This window comes from Pavona decussata, unplaced genomic scaffold (genome assembly GCF_977016875.1).
Source record: "Pavona decussata unplaced genomic scaffold, jaPavDecu1.1 SCAFFOLD_241, whole genome shotgun sequence".
Classification (NCBI taxonomy): domain Eukaryota; kingdom Metazoa; phylum Cnidaria; class Anthozoa; order Scleractinia; family Agariciidae; genus Pavona; species Pavona decussata.
The window spans coordinates 593,446-619,147 of record NW_028145646.1 but is presented as its reverse complement, the minus strand read 5'-3'; positions in this window follow the sequence as shown (position 1 = coordinate 619,147).

The following is a 25,702-nucleotide window of genomic DNA, read 5'->3' as shown; positions in this document are numbered from 1 at the left end:
ATCTCTGCAAGTACACGTGGATAGCAACTCGGGCGAAGAGCATGAACTAGACCCAAGAAAGCCGAACTAAATGCGCAGTTTGGTTTGTGAATTATTTTGCACCATTTAATAAATATTATCACTAAAATGTTATTACGTGTTTGTCGAAAAAAGTGGTCAACATGTAAGCAATATGTAATAACTGTTTTCACAGAACGCTCTTACCTTTCAATTCTTGCGGCGGGAGCCCTGAATGAACTCCCGCAGCATCATTTGGAACAGTCTTGCCTGGGTACGCTGTTCGTTCGTTAGTTCGTTACATTGGTTAGTTGCCGGTGGGTTAGTGATTGGTGGGTTAGATCGGTTAGGTTGATTAGCATGGTCTTGAATCACGGTAATTAGACTGAGGTAATCCCTCCACATGTCAAACTCTTGAAACTCCATTTTTAAAGTAATTTGGAGGAAATGGTGTTTGTAATATGAGACCGTCGAAACTGGTGGCGTTGCAACGCTTACACTGTTTTGTGTAACTGACAGATTCCAACACCCTCTCCGCTTCAAAATTAAAATGGAGCGCAAATCAGCGAAAGCAGAAATAAATTAAAGTCTTTTCGAGCCTCTCGACGACATTTATAGTTCCAGGTATTGTGGACTTATCATTGCATTACAATTTCGTAGTATAAAACCTATAACAGTTTCTTATCATCAGTTTCTTTTTTATGAAAAAAAACATTTATCTCCTGCACAGATGCTCCAATCAAGAAACTAGATAAAGACCAGATAAATCGTAGCGGCTCTTGTTAAAAAGGCAAACTTTCAACACAAGAGAGTGTTAATTTGTCAGGAAAATAACCAAGAATCCGATTTGCTGTAAGTGTATGGAGAATCTCTAGCAAATTGGCGCAATACTCGTGTAGCCCAACAGATCCTTCCGTATGGAAGAAAAATCTACCACCATGGTAACTCTTGAATACACTCACGATGTGGCACAATGGCCATTTTTTTTGGCAGCACTAAAAGCCGGAATCCGGAATCGGAAACTACAATACGGAGAGAGAAATATTACATGGTAAAATATATGATTTGGGGTCAAAAATACGGAATTTATTTTGTAACTCTACGCAGAAGGCAGTAATTTAATTTTCGTCAAGGGGAAGACTTTTCAAGGAAAAACGATCTTTTATGCCATGTTGCGAAAGAAATCGGGCTATTTGCGTGAAAATACTAATCAAAAGAAAAGCTGAAGGTATATAAACAGGGAAGAAGGAAGAAAAAGAAAAGAAACGCTTTTTAGTAAGAAGATGTATTGATTGTGTTCCGCTTGGTGTTCGCAAAAACGAAAACGTTCAACAAAAATCTACTTACATTAAGTCGGCTCAAAAAGGATTACTAGTGAGCAGTATAATTAATTTTTTTCTGAAAAGTACATTTTGTAACTTAGGAAGGAAGCCGTGACTGATTGTCCTAAGCTGTTCCTATAGTGCTATTCCTCGAATTCAGCTGAAGTAGATTATTATGATTTATGAACACATTTGATGAATTTTGTCCCTTTTGTTTTTGTGAGCTTAGAACTCAAGAGGACAAAAAACTTTGTTTAAAACAATTCTTTACCTTGTAAATTTAATACTATTCACATAAATAATTGCTACACAATTTCGAAGGTCCGAAATCAGAAGTCGAAAGTCTGAAGTCCGCAAATTTCGTACTCCTTTGGTACTGTGGATTACAGTCGATTACCGCAGACAGTCACGCAAGTGATGTCGAAAAACTTGGCCTTCCATTCCTGTGCCATTTACTCTTTATTCCATGTTTTAATCAATAGAAAAAAATTACTTCAAAGTAAAAAAGTGCCTTTATTTACAAAATGCATGAATAATTATTTGATATTTACAAAAGCTCTATTAATTTTTATAGTAAAAAGCTAAAGTAAATTGGCAAGCATAACATTACCACTGAATTGAAAAACAAAACAAACAAATACCAATAGAATGAATGGAAAAAAATAAGTTCACAGTAAAAAAAAAAGTGCCTGATACCGTATTTACAAAATGCACGAATAATAATTTGATATTTACAAAATCTCGATTAATTTTAATAGTCAAAAAAGTGAAGTAAATTGGGAAGCATAACATTAACACTGAATACAAAAACAAAACACAAACAAATACATATGGAAAAAACAACACTGAAACATAAAACTAGACAACGCCCAACTCAATTTCTTCAGTTGGGCCATCTTGCCGCCATGAGAGGAAATAACGACAAGCGGCTTCCCGAACCAGACTGTACATACTACTCATGTAGTAGTGATGTACTATTAGTGCCGGCGTGCGAACCCAATCGGGCACTCCCGCCGGCACTACAAACTGGTTCGGGTCTTCCCGAACTTCTTCTCCTGCGGCTTTTTGCTTTTTACACCTACACCAACAACACACTAAAATTAAAACAGGAACAATGGCAAAACCGATTATTAGAATGAAAACATACAGGGCAGTCATGCTTGCGAATTTACTTACTTATTTACAGGGGTGTGTAATAATTAACTAAATAGACCTGATCACGGTTCTCGACACCTTTTTGACAAGGAGGCAAACAGGCTTGAAATAACAGTGTTTGTATGGGAATCTAATATCAAATAAATTTCATATAAAATCGCTTCTGAAAAATTCATGAATTGGAAACCTTTTGGAACTAGGAAAAGGATTTTAAGAAAAAAAATTGGAGGGATGTAGCTGTGCCAGAAAGCATTCAGTCGTGTTTTGAACTTTCCATACATTTCGCTGTATTTTTTTTCCGCGAACTATTTTTAGTAGCAGTTCACGGCTGGTTCGCTATACAGACAAATGGTTGTTTGTTTGTCTGCTTGTATGTTCTTTTAATGTTTAAATTTTTTTAGCCTCGTAAATAGTAATTTTAAACCTGAAGTGAATAAAATGGGACAGATTTTTTTCGGGCAGCACAAAATTCATGCCCAACCAAGCTTATAAAACAGAGAAATCCCTTTTAGATACGTCAGACGTATTTAGAAAGATAATTTTGGTCGTTGGGTGATCACATCTATGATCAGTCGAGATAACTGGCAGACGTGATGCTGAAGCTGTCTATCTGTACCTCCAACAGTAGACAAGGTACAAATGAATACAACGAAGCTACGCTGATCAGCAAAATCAAAGACAAATATTACGGCACAAGTGAGAGCCTCATCCAATTTGGCAGTCCTTGGAATTTTTCTCATCCAATTATTTTCAAATTGCACAGCATGTAGTCCTATTACATATACAAATGGTGGCTTACTTGTGCGGCCCGGTGTGTGGTCTAATAGAGGTAAAAAAAAAGTTACACAAAAAACATGTTACCATGGTAACAGATCGAGAACATCTTTGCAGCATTAAGACAAGACACAACGGCGCCAAAAACCAAGACACTGGGTTTTTCGCCAATTATAATTTATTGAAAATTGTATTTACAATGGTCTTGAAAAGATCCGAACTGGAAAAGTTAATATTTACAACAAAAAGAACTGGAAAAGAACATGGAATGTCTGTAATGAATAAAAAATATCTAGACTCAGGAAAAAAATTTCATATTTACAATAAATTAAACAACTGAAACAACACTTTTTCAATAATTAAAAATATCTTGACAAATAAAATTTGAAATATTTACTACAGCTATAAAATATGTGAAAAAAGTTCGTGTTTTGAGGTTTTTTCCCTTCATAGAGGTAGAGGCAAGCTTGACAATGATGTTCCAGTAAATACGGTCGCGAAGAAGTAAGATACGCCATTGTTCTTCCCTTCGCCAACTCCAATCCTCACATATGCTTGTTGGTTCAAAATTCAATTTTCATGGCTGAAAGAGTTTTATCAGAGTTTTCTATTGTCTCTATCTCTTTTCTTTTCAGGCTTTCAGTGTTCTTTTTCTTCGCTTTCTTTCCTTCCTCTTTCTTTTATCATCACCTTGTCACTCCATTCCTTATAGATGCTTCCTAGTCCACAATTCAATGGTACCTCTATACTGTATTCACAGAGTCCTTCAGGGCGACCTTTCTGCATATTTTGTTCCTTTGTCCGTTTGTAGGGTGTCCTCTTAGGTCAAGTCTGCATGTGGTACTGCAATGGAAGTGCTTTGTTTAGTTCTCGTTTTGCTTATCCATACAGTTTTAGTTAAAAGACAATTTATGGCTGAAATTGTTATCCAACAGAGTTGTCTTTTCTTTTCTAGTTCCTCGTTTTACTTTTCATGTTTTTACCTTTAAAATTTTCACCATTTTGTATTTCATTTTACCGTCTCTTTGATTTTTCATGAACCTAATCGAAACGGATAAAAGATAAATGTTTCTTTGAAGGAGAGGCAAAGTAGTGTTTTGAAGCGGAAGACACGAAGAAACAAACAGAAGAGGAAGAGAAATAATTAATAAAGAATAATAGATGATGTGAACAAGCTAGTGATTGTAGTAATGTAGAAACGAAGAAATAAAAATAATTGAATATATAAAACAAAGTAAATTAAAGGAGGGAAAGAAAGAAAGACAGAAAATAAATAAATACGTACGTAAATAAGAAAATAAATAGATATAAATAAATAAATAAACAAACAAAATGAGCAAGTAGCAAAGAATTAAGTAAAAATAATCAAAAGGAAGGGAGAAAAGAAAGGGAGGGGGATTAAGGGAGGGAGAGGAAGATGAAGTGCCCAAACGCCTTTTATTTTTTGTAGATTTTAATCTCTTTTTTGGTTTTTGGTTAGGAAACTGTCAAAAAAATATTTAGAGATACATAAATTTGGACATTCGAGCATCCTTTAGTCTAAGTGTCAGTCATGAAGGTGAGGGGATGGCTCATTAGTGGACCCATTTTATCGGAAATTAATTCTTTATTCTTATATATATTTTTTTATAATTTGTCATGGGCCTCCCCCTTATACGGAATTTTAGATCCGCCACTACAGCTGACACTTAGAATAAAATGCCCGCTAGAGGTAAGGCAAGCTTATTCCTCCAATTCCAACGAAGCAAACCCTTCATCTTCCCCACCCACACCAGTGTGCGGTACCGCGCGGTCTCGCTGCCGATACGCACAATCCCTTTGCCGTATCAGGCTGTCGCGGTGCCGAGACAGCATGTCCCTCTCCCCTAATGCTTACCGAAGCTACCTCTTCAAAACAACTACTTTACTATACATCCGATAAAGAAAAAAATAAGGGCGCAAACGCCAAAAAAACAAAGGAAAACCAAACACAAGCACACCACTTGCAAGACATCCATTCTCAGCTAAATAATAACAACAAAAGTAATAGAGCAGTAATTAGTGTGTGATGTGAGTGAACCGTCCACTGGAACGTTCAAGGCACAACTTGTGAACGATTTCCTAATCACATCGGTAGGCAATTCAGCCCACTAGGAAAGCTATGAAGTATAGCCACTTTGAACTGAATAACATTACAATCGAGAACAATAAAAAATGCTTTGTCACTACATTTTCGTGGGTAGCCCAACTAAAATTTTCCCTTCTCAGTGACATTCAGATCCACTCGTCTCACAAAGTACTCGAGTCGATAAAGGACCGCGAAAGATTTAATTGGAAAGATAGCTGGATCACTCATTAAACACACAAACCAACACTCAGCACTAACTTGACTCTTAAGATTATTATAAACTTATATTGTCATCCAGAACCAATTATAACAAAACGGACACTTGACTTGTTGAGATATTGAAGAGATCCGCGATCCGCTTAATGTTCAAAATCTGCCAATACGTAAAATATATCCTTAAAATCCGAAATCCGAGCAGTTTTTTGAGCCAAATCCGTTGGTCTGCGAACCTAATCACCCTCCTCGTTAAAGTAACTTGAAAAGATCTCTGCAAGTACACGTGGATAGCAACTCGGGCGAAGAGCATGAACTAGACCCAAGAAAGCCGAACTAAATGCGCAGTTTGGTTTGTGAATTATTTTGCACCATTTAATAAATATTATCACTAAAATGTTATTACGTGTTTGTCGAAAAAAGTGGTCAACATGTAAGCAATATGTAATAACTGTTTTCACAGAACGCTCTTACCTTTCAATTCTTGCGGCGGGAGCCCTGAATGAACTCCCGCAGCATCATTTGGAACAGTCTTGCCTGGGTACGCTGTTCGTTCGTTAGTTCGTTACATTGGTTAGTTGCCGGTGGGTTAGTGATTGGTGGGTTAGATCGGTTAGGTTGATTAGCATGGTCTTGAATCACGGTAATTAGACTGAGGTAATCCCTCCACATGTCAAACTCTTGAAACTCCATTTTTAAAGTAATTTGGAGGAAATGGTGTTTGTAATATGAGACCGTCGAAACTGGTGGCGTTGCAACGCTTACACTGTTTTGTGTAACTGACAGATTCCAACACCCTCTCCGCTTCAAAATTAAAATGGAGCGCAAATCAGCGAAAGCAGAAATAAATTAAAGTCTTTTCGAGCCTCTCGACGACATTTATAGTTCCAGGTATTGTGGACTTATCATTGCATTACAATTTCGTAGTATAAAACCTATAACAGTTTCTTATCATCAGTTTCTTTTTTATGAAAAAAAACATTTATCTCCTGCACAGATGCTCCAATCAAGAAACTAGATAAAGACCAGATAAATCGTAGCGGCTCTTGTTAAAAAGGCAAACTTTCAACACAAGAGAGTGTTAATTTGTCAGGAAAATAACCAAGAATCCGATTTGCTGTAAGTGTATGGAGAATCTCTAGCAAATTGGCGCAATACTCGTGTAGCCCAACAGATCCTTCCGTATGGAAGAAAAATCTACCACCATGGTAACTCTTGAATACACTCACGATGTGGCACAATGGCCATTTTTTTTGGCAGCACTAAAAGCCGGAATCCGGAATCGGAAACTACAATACGGAGAGAGAAATATTACATGGTAAAATATATGATTTGGGGTCAAAAATACGGAATTTATTTTGTAACTCTACGCAGAAGGCAGTAATTTAATTTTCGTCAAGGGGAAGACTTTTCAAGGAAAAACGATCTTTTATGCCATGTTGCGAAAGAAATCGGGCTATTTGCGTGAAAATACTAATCAAAAGAAAAGCTGAAGGTATATAAACAGGGAAGAAGGAAGAAAAAGAAAAGAAAGGCTTTTTAGTAAGAAGATGTATTGATTGTGTTCCGCTTGGTGTTCGCAAAAACGAAAACGTTCAACAAAAATCTACTTACATTAAGTCGGCTCAAAAAGGATTACTAGTGAGCAGTATAATTAATTTTTTTCTGAAAAGTACATTTTGTAACTTAGGAAGGAAGCCGTGACTGATTGTCCTAAGCTGTTCCTATAGTGCTATTCCTCGAATTCAGCTGAAGTAGATTATTATGATTTATGAACACATTTGATGAATTTTGTCCCTTTTGTTTTTGTGAGCTTAGAACTCAAGAGGACAAAAAACTTTGTTTAAAACAATTCTTTACCTTGTAAATTTAATACTATTCACATAAATAATTGCTACACAATTTCGAAGGTCCGAAATCAGAAGTCGAAAGTCTGAAGTCCGCAAATTTCGTACTCCTTTGGTACTGTGGATTACAGTCGATTACCGCAGACAGTCACGCAAGTGATGTCGAAAAACTTGGCCTTCCATTCCTGTGCCATTTACTCTTTATTCCATGTTTTAATCAATAGAAAAAAATTACTTCAAAGTAAAAAAGTGCCTTTATTTACAAAATGCATGAATAATTATTTGATATTTACAAAAGCTCTATTAATTTTTATAGTAAAAAGCTAAAGTAAATTGGCAAGCATAACATTACCACTGAATTGAAAAACAAAACAAACAAATACCAATAGAATGAATGGAAAAAAATAAGTTCACAGTAAAAAAAAAAGTGCCTGATACCGTATTTACAAAATGCACGAATAATAATTTGATATTTACAAAATCTCGATTAATTTTAATAGTCAAAAAAGTGAAGTAAATTGGGAAGCATAACATTAACACTGAATACAAAAACAAAACACAAACAAATACATATGGAAAAAACAACACTGAAACATAAAACTAGACAACGCCCAACTCAATTTCTTCAGTTGGGCCATCTTGCCGCCATGAGAGGAAATAACGACAAGCGGCTTCCCGAACCAGACTGTACATACTACTCATGTAGTAGTGATGTACTATTAGTGCCGGCGTGCGAACCCAATCGGGCACTCCCGCCGGCACTACAAACTGGTTCGGGTCTTCCCGAACTTCTTCTCCTGCGGCTTTTTGCTTTTTACACCTACACCAACAACACACTAAAATAAAAACAGGAACAATGGCAAAACCGATTATCAGAATGAAAACATACAGGGCAGTCATGCTTGCGAATTTACTTACTTATTTACAGGGGTGTGTAATAATTAACTAAATAGACCTGATCACGGTTCTCGACACCTTTTTGACAAGGAGGCAAACAGGCTTGAAATAACAGTGTTTGTATGGGAATCTAATATCAAATAAATTTCATATAAAATCGCTTCTGAAAAATTCATGAATTGGAAACCTTTTGGAACTAGGAAAAGGATTTTAAGAAAAAAAATTGGAGGGATGTAGCTGTGCCAGAAAGCATTCAGTCGTGTTTTGAACTTTCCATACATTTCGCTGTATTTTTTTTCCGCGAACTATTTTTAGTAGCAGTTCACGGCTGGTTCGCTATACAGACAAATGGTTGTTTGTTTGTCTGCTTGTATGTTCTTTTAATGTTTAAATTTTTTTAGCCTCGTAAATAGTAATTTTAAACCTGAAGTGAATAAAATGGGACAGATTTTTTTCGGGCAGCACAAAATTCATGCCCAACCAAGCTTATAAAACAGAGAAATCCCTTTTAGATACGTCAGACGTATTTAGAAAGATAATTTTGGTCGTTGGGTGATCACATCTATGATCAGTCGAGATAACTGGCAGACGTGATGCTGAAGCTGTCTATCTGTACCTCCAACAGTAGACAAGGTACAAATGAATACAACGAAGCTACGCTGATCAGCAAAATCAAAGACAAATATTACGGCACAAGTGAGAGCCTCATCCAATTTGGCAGTCCTTGGAATTTTTCTCATCCAATTATTTTCAAATTGCACAGCATGTAGTCCTATTACATATACAAATGGTGGCTTACTTGTGCGGCCCGGTGTGTGGTCTAATAGAGGTAAAAAAAAAGTTACACAAAAAACATGTTACCATGGTAACAGATCGAGAACATCTTTGCAGCATTAAGACAAGACACAACGGCGCCAAAAACCAAGACACTGGGTTTTTCGCCAATTATAATTTATTGAAAATTGTATTTACAATGGTCTTGAAAAGATCCGAACTGGAAAAGTTAATATTTACAACAAAAAGAACTGGAAAAGAACATGGAATGTCTGTAATGAATAAAAAATATCTAGACTCAGGAAAAAAATTTCATATTTACAATAAATTAAACAACTGAAACAACACTTTTTCAATAATTAAAAATATCTTGACAAATAAAATTTGAAATATTTACTACAGCTATAAAATATGTGAAAAAAGTTCGTGTTTTGAGGTTTTTTCCCTTCATAGAGGTAGAGGCAAGCTTGACAATGATGTTCCAGTAAATACGGTCGCGAAGAAGTAAGATACGCCATTGTTCTTCCCTTCGCCAACTCCAATCCTCACATATGCTTGTTGGTTCAAAATTCAATTTTCATGGCTGAAAGAGTTTTATCAGAGTTTTCTATTCTCTCTATCTCTTTTCTTTTCAGGCTTTCAGTGTTCTTTTTCTTCGCTTTCTTTCCTTCCTCTTTCTTTTATCATCACCTTGTCACTCCATTCCTTATAGATGCTTCCTAGTCCACAATTCAATGGTACCTCTATACTGTATTCACAGAGTCCTTCAGGGCGACCTTTCTGCATATTTTGTTCCTTTGTCCGTTTGTAGGGTGTCCTCTTAGGTCAAGTCTGCATGTGGTACTGCAATGGAAGTGCTTTGTTTAGTTCTCGTTTTGCTTATCCATACAGTTTTAGTTAAAAGACAATTTATGGCTGAAATTGTTATCCAACAGAGTTGTCTTTTCTTTTCTAGTTCCTCGTTTTACTTTTCATGTTTTTACCTTTAAAATTTTCACCATTTTGTATTTCATTTTACCGTCTCTTTGATTTTTCATGAACCTAATCGAAACGGATAAAAGATAAATGTTTCTTTGAAGGAGAGGCAAAGTAGTGTTTTGAAGCGGAAGACACGAAGAAACAAACAGAAGAGGAAGAGAAATAATTAATAAAGAATAATAGATGATGTGAACAAGCTAGTGATTGTAGTAATGTAGAAACGAAGAAATAAAAATAATTGAATATATAAAACAAAGTAAATTAAAGGAGGGAAAGAAAGAAAGACAGAAAATAAATAAATACGTACGTAAATAAGAAAATAAATAGATATAAATAAATAAATAAACAAACAAAATGAGCAAGTAGCAAAGAATTAAGTAAAAATAATCAAAAGGAAGGGAGAAAAGAAAGGGAGGGGGATTAAGGGAGGGAGAGGAAGATGAAGTGCCCAAACGCCTTTTATTTTTTGTAGATTTTAATCTCTTTTTTGGTTTTTGGTTAGGAAACTGTCAAAAAAATATTTAGAGATACATAAATTTGGACATTCGAGCATCCTTTAGTCTAAGTGTCAGTCATGAAGGTGAGGGGATGGCTCATTAGTGGACCCATTTTATCGGAAATTAATTCTTTATTCTTATATATATTTTTTTATAATTTGTCATGGGCCTCCCCCTTATACGGAATTTTAGATCCGCCACTACAGCTGACACTTAGAATAAAATGCCCGCTAGAGGTAAGGCAAGCTTATTCCTCCAATTCCAACGAAGCAAACCCTTCATCTTCCCCACCCACACCAGTGTGCGGTACCGCGCGGTCTCGCTGCCGATACGCACAATCCCTTTGCCGTATCAGGCTGTCGCGGTGCCGAGACAGCATGTCCCTCTCCCCTAATGCTTACCGAAGCTACCTCTTCAAAACAACTACTTTACTATACATCCGATAAAGAAAAAAATAAGGGCGCAAACGCCAAAAAAACAAAGGAAAACCAAACACAAGCACACCACTTGCAAGACATCCATTCTCAGCTAAATAATAACAACAAAAGTAATAGAGCAGTAATTAGTGTGTGATGTGAGTGAACCGTCCACTGGAACGTTCAAGGCACAACTTGTGAACGATTTCCTAATCACATCGGTAGGCAATTCAGCCCACTAGGAAAGCTATGAAGTATAGCCACTTTGAACTGAATAACATTACAATCGAGAACAATAAAAAATGCTTTGTCACTACATTTTCGTGGGTAGCCCAACTAAAATTTTCCCTTCTCAGTGACATTCAGATCCACTCGTCTCACAAAGTACTCGAGTCGATAAAGGACCGCGAAAGATTTAATTGGAAAGATAGCTGGATCACTCATTAAACACACAAACCAACACTCAGCACTAACTTGACTCTTAAGATTATTATAAACTTATATTGTCATCCAGAACCAATTATAACAAAACGGACACTTGACTTGTTGAGATATTGAAGAGATCCGCGATCCGCTTAATGTTCAAAATCTGCCAATACGTAAAATATATCCTTAAAATCCGAAATCCGAGCAGTTTTTTGAGCCAAATCCGTTGGTCTGCGAACCTAATCACCCTCCTCGTTAAAGTAACTTGAAAAGATCTCTGCAAGTACACGTGGATAGCAACTCGGGCGAAGAGCATGAACTAGACCCAAGAAAGCCGAACTAAATGCGCAGTTTGGTTTGTGAATTATTTTGCACCATTTAATAAATATTATCACTAAAATGTTATTACGTGTTTGTCGAAAAAAGTGGTCAACATGTAAGCAATATGTAATAACTGTTTTCACAGAACGCTCTTACCTTTCAATTCTTGCGGCGGGAGCCCTGAATGAACTCCCGCAGCATCATTTGGAACAGTCTTGCCTGGGTACGCTGTTCGTTCGTTAGTTCGTTACATTGGTTAGTTGCCGGTGGGTTAGTGATTGGTGGGTTAGATCGGTTAGGTTGATTAGCATGGTCTTGAATCACGGTAATTAGACTGAGGTAATCCCTCCACATGTCAAACTCTTGAAACTCCATTTTTAAAGTAATTTGGAGGAAATGGTGTTTGTAATATGAGACCGTCGAAACTGGTGGCGTTGCAACGCTTACACTGTTTTGTGTAACTGACAGATTCCAACACCCTCTCCGCTTCAAAATTAAAATGGAGCGCAAATCAGCGAAAGCAGAAATAAATTAAAGTCTTTTCGAGCCTCTCGACGACATTTATAGTTCCAGGTATTGTGGACTTATCATTGCATTACAATTTCGTAGTATAAAACCTATAACAGTTTCTTATCATCAGTTTCTTTTTTATGAAAAAAAACATTTATCTCCTGCACAGATGCTCCAATCAAGAAACTAGATAAAGACCAGATAAATCGTAGCGGCTCTTGTTAAAAAGGCAAACTTTCAACACAAGAGAGTGTTAATTTGTCAGGAAAATAACCAAGAATCCGATTTGCTGTAAGTGTATGGAGAATCTCTAGCAAATTGGCGCAATACTCGTGTAGCCCAACAGATCCTTCCGTATGGAAGAAAAATCTACCACCATGGTAACTCTTGAATACACTCACGATGTGGCACAATGGCCATTTTTTTTGGCAGCACTAAAAGCCGGAATCCGGAATCGGAAACTACAATACGGAGAGAGAAATATTACATGGTAAAATATATGATTTGGGGTCAAAAATACGGAATTTATTTTGTAACTCTACGCAGAAGGCAGTAATTTAATTTTCGTCAAGGGGAAGACTTTTCAAGGAAAAACGATCTTTTATGCCATGTTGCGAAAGAAATCGGGCTATTTGCGTGAAAATACTAATCAAAAGAAAAGCTGAAGGTATATAAACAGGGAAGAAGGAAGAAAAAGAAAAGAAAGGCTTTTTAGTAAGAAGATGTATTGATTGTGTTCCGCTTGGTGTTCGCAAAAACGAAAACGTTCAACAAAAATCTACTTACATTAAGTCGGCTCAAAAAGGATTACTAGTGAGCAGTATAATTAATTTTTTTCTGAAAAGTACATTTTGTAACTTAGGAAGGAAGCCGTGACTGATTGTCCTAAGCTGTTCCTATAGTGCTATTCCTCGAATTCAGCTGAAGTAGATTATTATGATTTATGAACACATTTGATGAATTTTGTCCCTTTTGTTTTTGTGAGCTTAGAACTCAAGAGGACAAAAAACTTTGTTTAAAACAATTCTTTACCTTGTAAATTTAATACTATTCACATAAATAATTGCTACACAATTTCGAAGGTCCGAAATCAGAAGTCGAAAGTCTGAAGTCCGCAAATTTCGTACTCCTTTGGTACTGTGGATTACAGTCGATTACCGCAGACAGTCACGCAAGTGATGTCGAAAAACTTGGCCTTCCATTCCTGTGCCATTTACTCTTTATTCCATGTTTTAATCAATAGAAAAAAATTACTTCAAAGTAAAAAAGTGCCTTTATTTACAAAATGCATGAATAATTATTTGATATTTACAAAAGCTCTATTAATTTTTATAGTAAAAAGCTAAAGTAAATTGGCAAGCATAACATTACCACTGAATTGAAAAACAAAACAAACAAATACCAATAGAATGAATGGAAAAAAATAAGTTCACAGTAAAAAAAAAAGTGCCTGATACCGTATTTACAAAATGCACGAATAATAATTTGATATTTACAAAATCTCGATTAATTTTAATAGTCAAAAAAGTGAAGTAAATTGGGAAGCATAACATTAACACTGAATACAAAAACAAAACACAAACAAATACATATGGAAAAAACAACACTGAAACATAAAACTAGACAACGCCCAACTCAATTTCTTCAGTTGGGCCATCTTGCCGCCATGAGAGGAAATAACGACAAGCGGCTTCCCGAACCAGACTGTACATACTACTCATGTAGTAGTGATGTACTATTAGTGCCGGCGTGCGAACCCAATCGGGCACTCCCGCCGGCACTACAAACTGGTTCGGGTCTTCCCGAACTTCTTCTCCTGCGGCTTTTTGCTTTTTACACCTACACCAACAACACACTAAAATAAAAACAGGAACAATGGCAAAACCGATTATCAGAATGAAAACATACAGGGCAGTCATGCTTGCGAATTTACTTACTTATTTACAGGGGTGTGTAATAATTAACTAAATAGACCTGATCACGGTTCTCGACACCTTTTTGACAAGGAGGCAAACAGGCTTGAAATAACAGTGTTTGTATGGGAATCTAATATCAAATAAATTTCATATAAAATCGCTTCTGAAAAATTCATGAATTGGAAACCTTTTGGAACTAGGAAAAGGATTTTAAGAAAAAAAATTGGAGGGATGTAGCTGTGCCAGAAAGCATTCAGTCGTGTTTTGAACTTTCCATACATTTCGCTGTATTTTTTTTCCGCGAACTATTTTTAGTAGCAGTTCACGGCTGGTTCGCTATACAGACAAATGGTTGTTTGTTTGTCTGCTTGTATGTTCTTTTAATGTTTAAATTTTTTTAGCCTCGTAAATAGTAATTTTAAACCTGAAGTGAATAAAATGGGACAGATTTTTTTCGGGCAGCACAAAATTCATGCCCAACCAAGCTTATAAAACAGAGAAATCCCTTTTAGATACGTCAGACGTATTTAGAAAGATAATTTTGGTCGTTGGGTGATCACATCTATGATCAGTCGAGATAACTGGCAGACGTGATGCTGAAGCTGTCTATCTGTACCTCCAACAGTAGACAAGGTACAAATGAATACAACGAAGCTACGCTGATCAGCAAAATCAAAGACAAATATTACGGCACAAGTGAGAGCCTCATCCAATTTGGCAGTCCTTGGAATTTTTCTCATCCAATTATTTTCAAATTGCACAGCATGTAGTCCTATTACATATACAAATGGTGGCTTACTTGTGCGGCCCGGTGTGTGGTCTAATAGAGGTAAAAAAAAAGTTACACAAAAAACATGTTACCATGGTAACAGATCGAGAACATCTTTGCAGCATTAAGACAAGACACAACGGCGCCAAAAACCAAGACACTGGGTTTTTCGCCAATTATAATTTATTGAAAATTGTATTTACAATGGTCTTGAAAAGATCCGAACTGGAAAAGTTAATATTTACAACAAAAAGAACTGGAAAAGAACATGGAATGTCTGTAATGAATAAAAAATATCTAGACTCAGGAAAAAAATTTCATATTTACAATAAATTAAACAACTGAAACAACACTTTTTCAATAATTAAAAATATCTTGACAAATAAAATTTGAAATATTTACTACAGCTATAAAATATGTGAAAAAAGTTCGTGTTTTGAGGTTTTTTCCCTTCATAGAGGTAGAGGCAAGCTTGACAATGATGTTCCAGTAAATACGGTCGCGAAGAAGTAAGATACGCCATTGTTCTTCCCTTCGCCAACTCCAATCCTCACATATGCTTGTTGGTTCAAAATTCAATTTTCATGGCTGAAAGAGTTTTATCAGAGTTTTCTATTCTCTCTATCTCTTTTCTTTTCAGGCTTTCAGTGTTCTTTTTCTTCGCTTTCTTTCCTTCCTCTTTCTTTTATCATCACCTTGTCACTCCATTCCTTATAGATGCTTCCTAGTCCACAATTCAATGGTACCTCTATACTGTATTCACAGAGTCCTTCAGGGCGACCTTTCTGCATATTTTGTTCCTTTGTCCGTTTGTAGGGTGTCCTCTTAGGTCAAGTCTGCATGTGGTACTGCAATGGAAGTGCTTTGTTTAGTTCTCGTTTTGCTTATCCATACAGTTTTAGTTAAAAGACAATTTATGGCTGAAATTGTTATCCAACAGAGTTGTCTTTTCTTTTCTAGTTCCTCGTTTTACTTTTCATGTTTTTACCTTTAAAATTTTCACCATTTTGTATTTCATTTTACCGTCTCTTTGATTTTTCATGAACCTAATCGAAACGGATAAAAGATAAATGTTTCTTTGAAGGAGAGGCAAAGTAGTGTTTTGAAGCGGAAGACACGAAGAAACAAACAGAAGAGGAAGAGAAATAATTAATAAAGAATAATAGATGATGTGAACAAGCTAGTGATTGTAGTAATGTAGAAACGAAGAAATAAAAATAATTGAATATATAAAACAAAGTAAATTAAAGGAGGGAAAGAAAGAAAGACAGAAAATAAATAAATACGTACGTAAATAAGAAAATAAATAGATATAAATAAATAAATAAACAAACAAAATGAGCAAGTAGCAAAGAATTAAGTAAAAATAATCAAAAGGAAGGGAGAAAAGAAAGGGAGGGGGATTAAGGGAGGGAGAGGAAGATGAAGTGCCCAAACGCCTTTTATTTTTTGTAGATTTTAATCTCTTTTTTGGTTTTTGGTTAGGAAACTGTCAAAAAAATATTTAGAGATACATAAATTTGGACATTCGAGCATCCTTTAGTCTAAGTGTCAGTCATGAAGGTGAGGGGATGGCTCATTAGTGGACCCATTTTATCGGAAATTAATTCTTTATTCTTATATATATTTTTTTATAATTTGTCATGGGCCTCCCCCTTATACGGAATTTTAGATCCGCCACTACAGCTGACACTTAGAATAAAATGCCCGCTAGAGGTAAGGCAAGCTTATTCCTCCAATTCCAACGAAGCAAACCCTTCATCTTCCCCACCCACACCAGTGTGCGGTACCGCGCGGTCTCGCTGCCGATACGCACAATCCCTTTGCCGTATCAGGCTGTCGCGGTGCCGAGACAGCATGTCCCTCTCCCCTAATGCTTACCGAAGCTACCTCTTCAAAACAACTACTTTACTATACATCCGATAAAGAAAAAAATAAGGGCGCAAACGCCAAAAAAACAAAGGAAAACCAAACACAAGCACACCACTTGCAAGACATCCATTCTCAGCTAAATAATAACAACAAAAGTAATAGAGCAGTAATTAGTGTGTGATGTGAGTGAACCGTCCACTGGAACGTTCAAGGCACAACTTGTGAACGATTTCCTAATCACATCGGTAGGCAATTCAGCCCACTAGGAAAGCTATGAAGTATAGCCACTTTGAACTGAATAACATTACAATCGAGAACAATAAAAAATGCTTTGTCACTACATTTTCGTGGGTAGCCCAACTAAAATTTTCCCTTCTCAGTGACATTCAGATCCACTCGTCTCACAAAGTACTCGAGTCGATAAAGGACCGCGAAAGATTTAATTGGAAAGATAGCTGGATCACTCATTAAACACACAAACCAACACTCAGCACTAACTTGACTCTTAAGATTATTATAAACTTATATTGTCATCCAGAACCAATTATAACAAAACGGACACTTGACTTGTTGAGATATTGAAGAGATCCGCGATCCGCTTAATGTTCAAAATCTGCCAATACGTAAAATATATCCTTAAAATCCGAAATCCGAGCAGTTTTTTGAGCCAAATCCGTTGGTCTGCGAACCTAATCACCCTCCTCGTTAAAGTAACTTGAAAAGATCTCTGCAAGTACACGTGGATAGCAACTCGGGCGAAGAGCATGAACTAGACCCAAGAAAGCCGAACCAAATGCGCAGTTTGGTTTGTGAATTATTTTGCACCATTTAATAAATATTATCACTAAAATGTTATTACGTGTTTGTCGAAAAAAGTGGTCAACATGTAAGCAATATGTAATAACTGTTTTCACAGAACGCTCTTACCTTTCAATTCTTGCGGCGGGAGCCCTGAATGAACTCCCGCAGCATCATTTGGAACAGTCTTGCCTGGGTACGCTGTTCGTTCGTTAGTTCGTTACATTGGTTAGTTGCCGGTGGGTTAGTGATTGGTGGGTTAGATCGGTTAGGTTGATTAGCATGGTCTTGAATCACGGTAATTAGACTGAGGTAATCCCTCCACATGTCAAACTCTTGAAACTCCATTTTTAAAGTAATTTGGAGGAAATGGTGTTTGTAATATGAGACCGTCGAAACTGGTGGCGTTGCAACGCTTACACTGTTTTGTGTAACTGACAGATTCCAACACCCTCTCCGCTTCAAAATTAAAATGGAGCGCAAATCAGCGAAAGCAGAAATAAATTAAAGTCTTTTCGAGCCTCTCGACGACATTTATAGTTCCAGGTATTGTGGACTTATCATTGCATTACAATTTCGTAGTATAAAACCTATAACAGTTTCTTATCATCAGTTTCTTTTTTATGAAAAAAAACATTTATCTCCTGCACAGATGCTCCAATCAAGAAACTAGATAAAGACCAGATAAATCGTAGCGGCTCTTGTTAAAAAGGCAAACTTTCAACACAAGAGAGTGTTAATTTGTCAGGAAAATAACCAAGAATCCGATTTGCTGTAAGTGTATGGAGAATCTCTAGCAAATTGGCGCAATACTCGTGTAGCCCAACAGATCCTTCCGTATGGAAGAAAAATCTACCACCATGGTAACTCTTGAATACACTCACGATGTGGCACAATGGCCATTTTTTTTGGCAGCACTAAAAGCCGGAATCCGGAATCGGAAACTACAATACGGAGAGAGAAATATTACATGGTAAAATATATGATTTGGGGTCAAAAATACGGAATTTATTTTGTAACTCTACGCAGAAGGCAGTAATTTAATTTTCGTCAAGGGGAAGACTTTTCAAGGAAAAACGATCTTTTATGCCATGTTGCGAAAGAAATCGGGCTATTTGCGTGAAAATACTAATCAAAAGAAAAGCTGAAGGTATATAAACAGGGAAGAAGGAAGAAAAAGAAAAGAAACGCTTTTTAGTAAGAAGATGTATTGATTGTGTTCCGCTTGGTGTTCGCAAAAACGAAAACGTTCAACAAAAATCTACTTACATTAAGTCGGCTCAAAAAGGATTACTAGTGAGCAGTATAATTAATTTTTTTCTGAAAAGTACATTTTGTAACTTAGGAAGGAAGCCGTGACTGATTGTCCTAAGCTGTTCCTATAGTGCTATTCCTCGAATTCAGCTGAAGTAGATTATTATGATTTATGAACACATTTGATGAATTTTGTCCCTTTTGTTTTTGTGAGCTTAGAACTCAAGAGGACAAAAAACTTTGTTTAAAACAATTCTTTACCTTGTAAATTTAATACTATTCACATAAATAATTGCTACACAATTTCGAAGGTCCGAAATCAGAAGTCGAAAGTCTGAAGTCCGCAAATTTCGTACTCCTTTGGTACTGTGGATTACAGTCGATTACCGCAGACAGTCACGCAAGTGATGTCGAAAAACTTGGCCTTCCATTCCTGTGCCATTTACTCTTTATTCCATGTTTTAATCAATAGAAAAAAATTACTTCAAAGTAAAAAAGTGCCTTTATTTACAAAATGCATGAATAATTATTTGATATTTACAAAAGCTCTATTAATTTTTATAGTAAAAAGCTAAAGTAAATTGGCAAGCATAACATTACCACTGAATTGAAAAACAAAACAAACAAATACCAATAGAATGAATGGAAAAAAATAAGTTCACAGTAAAAAAAAAAGTGCCTGATACCGTATTTACAAAATGCACGAATAATAATTTGATATTTACAAAATCTCGATTAATTTAAATAGTCAAAAAAGTGAAGTAAATTGGGAAGCATAACATTAACACTGAATACAAAAACAAAACACAAACAAATACATATGGAAAAAACAACACTGAAACATAAAACTAGACAACGCCCAACTCAATTTCTTCAGTTGGGCCATCTTGCCGCCATGAGAGGAAATAACGACAAGCGGCTTCCCGAACCAGACTGTACATACTACTCATGTAGTAGTGATGTACTATTAGTGCCGGCGTGCGAACCCAATCGGGCACTCCCGCCGGCACTACAAACTGGTTCGGGTCTTCCCGAACTTCTTCTCCTGCGGCTTTTTGCTTTTTACACCTACACCAACAACACACTAAAATAAAAACAGGAACAATGGCAAAACCGATTATTAGAATGAAAACATACAGGGCAGTCATGCTTGCGAATTTACTTACTTATTTACAGGGGTGTGTAATAATTAACTAAATAGACCTGATCACGGTTCTCGACACCTTTTTGACAAGGAGGCAAACAGGCTTGAAATAACAGTGTTTGTATGGGAATCTAATATCAAATAAATTTCATATAAAATCGCTTCTGAAAAATTCATGAATTGGAAACCTTTTGGAACTAGGAAAAGGATTTTAAGAAAAAAAATTGGAGGGATGTAGCTGTGCCAGAAAGCATTCAGTCGTGTTTTGAACTTTCCATACATTTCGCTGTATTTTTTTTCCGCGAACTATTTTTAGTAGCAGTTCACGGCTGGTTCGCTATACAGACAAATGGTTGTTTGTTTGTCTGCTTGTATGTTCTTTTAATGTTTAAATTTTTTTAGCCTCGTAAATAGTAATTTTAAACCTGAAGTGAATAAAATGGGACAGATTTTTTTCGGGCAGCACAAAATTCATGCCCAACCAAGCTTATAAAACAGAGAAATCCCTTTTAGATACGTCAGACGTATTTAGAAAGATAATTTTGGTCGTTGGGTGATCACATCTATGATCAGTCGAGATAACTGGCAGACGTGATGCTGAAGCTGTCTATCTGTACCTCCAACAGTAGACAAGGTACAAATGAATACAACGAAGCTACGCTGATCAGCAAAATCAAAGACAAATATTACAGCACAAGTGAGAGCCTCATCCAATTTGGCAGTCCTTGGAATTTTTCTCATCCAATTATTTTCAAATTGCACAGCATGTAGTCCTATTACATATACAAATGGTGGCTTACTTGTGCGGCCCGGTGTGTGGTCTAATAGAGGTAAAAAAAAAGTTACACAAAAAACATGTTACCATGGTAACAGATCGAGAACATCTTTGCAGCATTAAGACAAGACACAACGGCGCCAAAAACCAAGACACTGGGTTTTTCGCCAATTATAATTTATTGAAAATTGTATTTACAATGGTCTTGAAAAAATCCGAACTGGAAAAGTTAATATTTACAACAAAAAGAACTGGAAAAGAACATGGAATGTCTGTAATGAATAAAAAATATCTAGACTCAGGAAAAAAATTTCATATTTACAATAAATTAAACAACTGAAACAACACTTTTTCAATAATTAAAAATATCTTGACAAATAAAATTTGAAATATTTACTACAGCTATAAAATATGTGAAAAAAGTTCGTGTTTTGAGGTTTTTTCCCTTCATAGAGGTAGAGGCAAGCTTGACAATGATGTTCCAGTAAATACGGTCGCGAAGAAGTAAGATACGCCATTGTTCTTCCCTTCGCCAACTCCAATCCTCACATATGCTTGTTGGTTCAAAATTCAATTTTCATGGCTGAAAGAGTTTTATCAGAGTTTTCTATTCTCTCTATCTCTTTTCTTTTCAGGCTTTCAGTGTTCTTTTTCTTCGCTTTCTTTCCTTCCTCTTTCTTTTATCATCACCTTGTCACTCCATTCCTTATAGATGCTTCCTAGTCCACAATTCAATGGTACCTCTATACTGTATTCACAGAGTCCTTCAGGGCGACCTTTCTGCATATTTTGTTCCTTTGTCCGTTTGTAGGGTGTCCTCTTAGGTCAAGTCTGCATGTGGTACTGCAATGGAAGTGCTTTGTTTAGTTCTCGTTTTGCTTATCCATACAGTTTTAGTTAAAAGACAATTTATGGCTGAAATTGTTATCCAACAGAGTTGTCTTTTCTTTTCTAGTTCCTCGTTTTACTTTTCATGTTTTTACCTTTAAAATTTTCACCATTTTGTATTTCATTTTACCGTCTCTTTGATTTTTCATGAACCTAATCGAAACGGATAAAAGATAAATGTTTCTTTGAAGGAGAGGCAAAGTAGTGTTTTGAAGCGGAAGACACGAAGAAACAAACAGAAGAGGAAGAGAAATAATTAATAAAGAATAATAGATGATGTGAACAAGCTAGTGATTGTAGTAATGTAGAAACGAAGAAATAAAAATAATTGAATATATAAAACAAAGTAAATTAAAGGAGGGAAAGAAAGAAAGACAGAAAATAAATAAATACGTACGTAAATAAGAAAATAAATAGATATAAATAAATAAATAAACAAACAAAATGAGCAAGTAGCAAAGAATTAAGTAAAAATAATCAAAAGGAAGGGAGAAAAGAAAGGGAGGGGGATTAAGGGAGGGAGAGGAAGATGAAGTGCCCAAACGCCTTTTATTTTTTGTAGATTTTAATCTCTTTTTTGGTTTTTGGTTAGGAAACTGTCAAAAAAATATTTAGAGATACATAAATTTGGACATTCGAGCATCCTTTAGTCTAAGTGTCAGTCATGAAGGTGAGGGGATGGCTCATTAGTGGACCCATTTTATCGGAAATTAATTCTTTATTCTTATATATATTTTTTTATAATTTGTCATGGGCCTCCCCCTTATACGGAATTTTAGATCCGCCACTACAGCTGACACTTAGAATAAAATGCCCGCTAGAGGTAAGGCAAGCTTATTCCTCCAATTCCAACGAAGCAAACCCTTCATCTTCCCCACCCACACCAGTGTGCGGTACCGCGCGGTCTCGCTGCCGATACGCACAATCCCTTTGCCGTATCAGGCTGTCGCGGTGCCGAGACAGCATGTCCCTCTCCCCTAATGCTTACCGAAGCTACCTCTTCAAAACAACTACTTTACTATACATCCGATAAAGAAAAAAATAAGGGCGCAAACGCCAAAAAAACAAAGGAAAACCAAACACAAGCACACCACTTGCAAGACATCCATTCTCAGCTAAATAATAACAACAAAAGTAATAGAGCAGTAATTAGTGTGTGATGTGAGTGAACCGTCCACTGGAACGTTCAAGGCACAACTTGTGAACGATTTCCTAATCACATCGGTAGGCAATTCAGCCCACTAGGAAAGCTATGAAGTATAGCCACTTTGAACTGAATAACATTACAATCGAGAACAATAAAAAATGCTTTGTCACTACATTTTCGTGGGTAGCCCAACTAAAATTTTCCCTTCTCAGTGACATTCAGATCCACTCGTCTCACAAAGTACTCGAGTCGATAAAGGACCGCGAAAGATTTAATTGGAAAGATAGCTGGATCACTCATTAAACACACAAACCAACACTCAGCACTAACTTGACTCTTAAGATTATTATAAACTTATATTGTCATCCAGAACCAATTATAACAAAACGGACACTTGACTTGTTGAGATATTGAAGAGATCCGCGATCCGCTTAATGTTCAAAATCTGCCAATACGTAAAATATATCCTTAAAATCCGAAATCCGAGCAGTTTTTTGAGCCAAATCCGTTGGTCTGCGAACCTAATCACCCTCCTCGTTAAAGTAACTTGAAAAGATCTCTGCAAGTACACGTGGATAGCAACTCGGGCGAAGAGCATGAACTAGACCCAAGAAAGCCGAACTAAATGCGCAGTTTGGTTTGTGAATTATTTTGCACCATTTAATAAATATTATCACTAAAATGTTATTACGTGTTTGTCGAAAAAAGTGGTCAACATGTAAGCAATATGTAATAACGGTTTTCACAGAACGCTCTTACCTTTCAATTCTTGCGGCGGGAGCCCTGAATGAACTCCCGCAGCATCATTTGGAACAGTCTTGCCTGGGTACGCTGTTCGTTCGTTAGTTCGTTACATTGGTTAGTTGCCGGTGGGTTAGTGATTGGTGGGTTAGATCGGTTAGGTTGATTAGCATGGTCTTGAATCACGGTGATTAGACTGAGGTAATCCCTCCACATGTCAAACTCTTGAAACTCCATTTTTAAAGTAATTTGGAGGAAATGGTGTTTGTAATATGAGACCGTCGAAACTGGTGGCGTTGCAACGCTTACACTGTTTTGTGTAACTGACAGATTCCAACACCCTCTCCGCTTCAAAATTAAAATGGAGCGCAAATCAGCGAAAGCAGAAATAAATTAAAGTCTTTTCGAGCCTCTCGACGACATTTATAGTTCCAGGTATTGTGGACTTATCATTGCATTACAATTTCGTAGTATAAAACCTATAACAGTTTCTTATCATCAGTTTCTTTTTTATGAAAAAAAACATTTATCTCCTGCACAGATGCTCCAATCAAGAAACTAGATAAAGACCAGATAAATTGTAGCGGCTCTTGTTAAAAAGGCAAACTTTCAACACAAGAGAGTGTTAATTTGTCAGGAAAATAACCAAGAATCCGATTTGCTGTAAGTGTATGGAGAATCTCTAGCAAATTGGCGCAATACTCGTGTAGCCCAACAGATCCTTCCGTATGGAAGAAAAATCTACCACCATGGTAACTCTTGAATACACTCACGATGTGGCACAATGGCCATTTTTTTTGGCAGCACTAAAAGCCGGAATCCGGAATCGGAAACTACAATACGGAGAGAGAAATATTACATGGTAAAATATATGATTTGGGGTCAAAAATACGGAATTTATTTTGTAACTCTACGCAGAAGGCAGTAATTTAATTTTCGTCAAGGGGAAGACTTTTCAAGGAAAAACGATCTTTTATGCCATGTTGCGAAAGAAATCGGGCTATTTGCGTGAAAATACTAATCAAAAGAAAAGCTGAAGGTATATAAACAGGGAAGAAGGAAGAAAAAGAAAAGAAACGCTTTTTAGTAAGAAGATGTATTGATTGTGTTCCGCTTGGTGTTCGCAAAAACGAAAACGTTCAACAAAAATCTACTTACATTAAGTCGGCTCAAAAAGGATTACTAGTGAGCAGTATAATTAATTTTTTTCTGAAAAGTACATTTTGTAACTTAGGAAGGAAGCCGTGACTGATTGTCCTAAGCTGTTCCTATAGTGCTATTCCTCGAATTCAGCTGAAGTAGATTATTATGATTTATGAACACATTTGATGAATTTTGTCCCTTTTGTTTTTGTGAGCTTAGAACTCAAGAGGACAAAAAACTTTGTTTAAAACAATTCTTTAACTTGTAAATTTAATACTATTCACATAAATAATTGCTACACAATTTCGAAGGTCCGAAATCAGAAGTCGAAAGTCTGAAGTCCGCAAATTTCGTACTCCTTTGGTACTGTGGATTACAGTCGATTACCGCAGACAGTCACGCAAGTGATGTCGAAAAACTTGGCCTTCCATTCCTGTGCCATTTACTCTTTATTCCATGTTTTAATCAATAGAAAAAAATTACTTCAAAGTAAAAAAGTGCCTTTATTTACAAAATGCATGAATAATATTTGATATTTACAAAAGCTCTATTAATTTTTATAGTAAAAAGCTAAAGTAAATTGGCAAGCATAACATTACCACTGAATTGAAAAACAAAACAAACAAATACCAATAGAATGAATGGAAAAAAATAAGTTCACAGTAAAAAAAAAAGTGCCTGATACCGTATTTACAAAATGCACGAATAATAATTTGATATTTACAAAATCTCGATTAATTTAAATAGTCAAAAAAGTGAAGTAAATTGGGAAGCATAACATTAACACTGAATACAAAAACAAAACACAAACAAATACATATGGAAAAAACAACACTGAAACATAAAACTAGACAACGCCCAACTCAATTTCTTCAGTTGGGCCATCTTGCCGCCATGAGAGGAAATAACGACAAGCGGCTTCCCGAACCAGACTGTACATACTACTCATGTAGTAGTGATGTACTATTAGTGCCGGCGTGCGAACCCAATCGGGCACTCCCGCCGGCACTACAAACTGGTT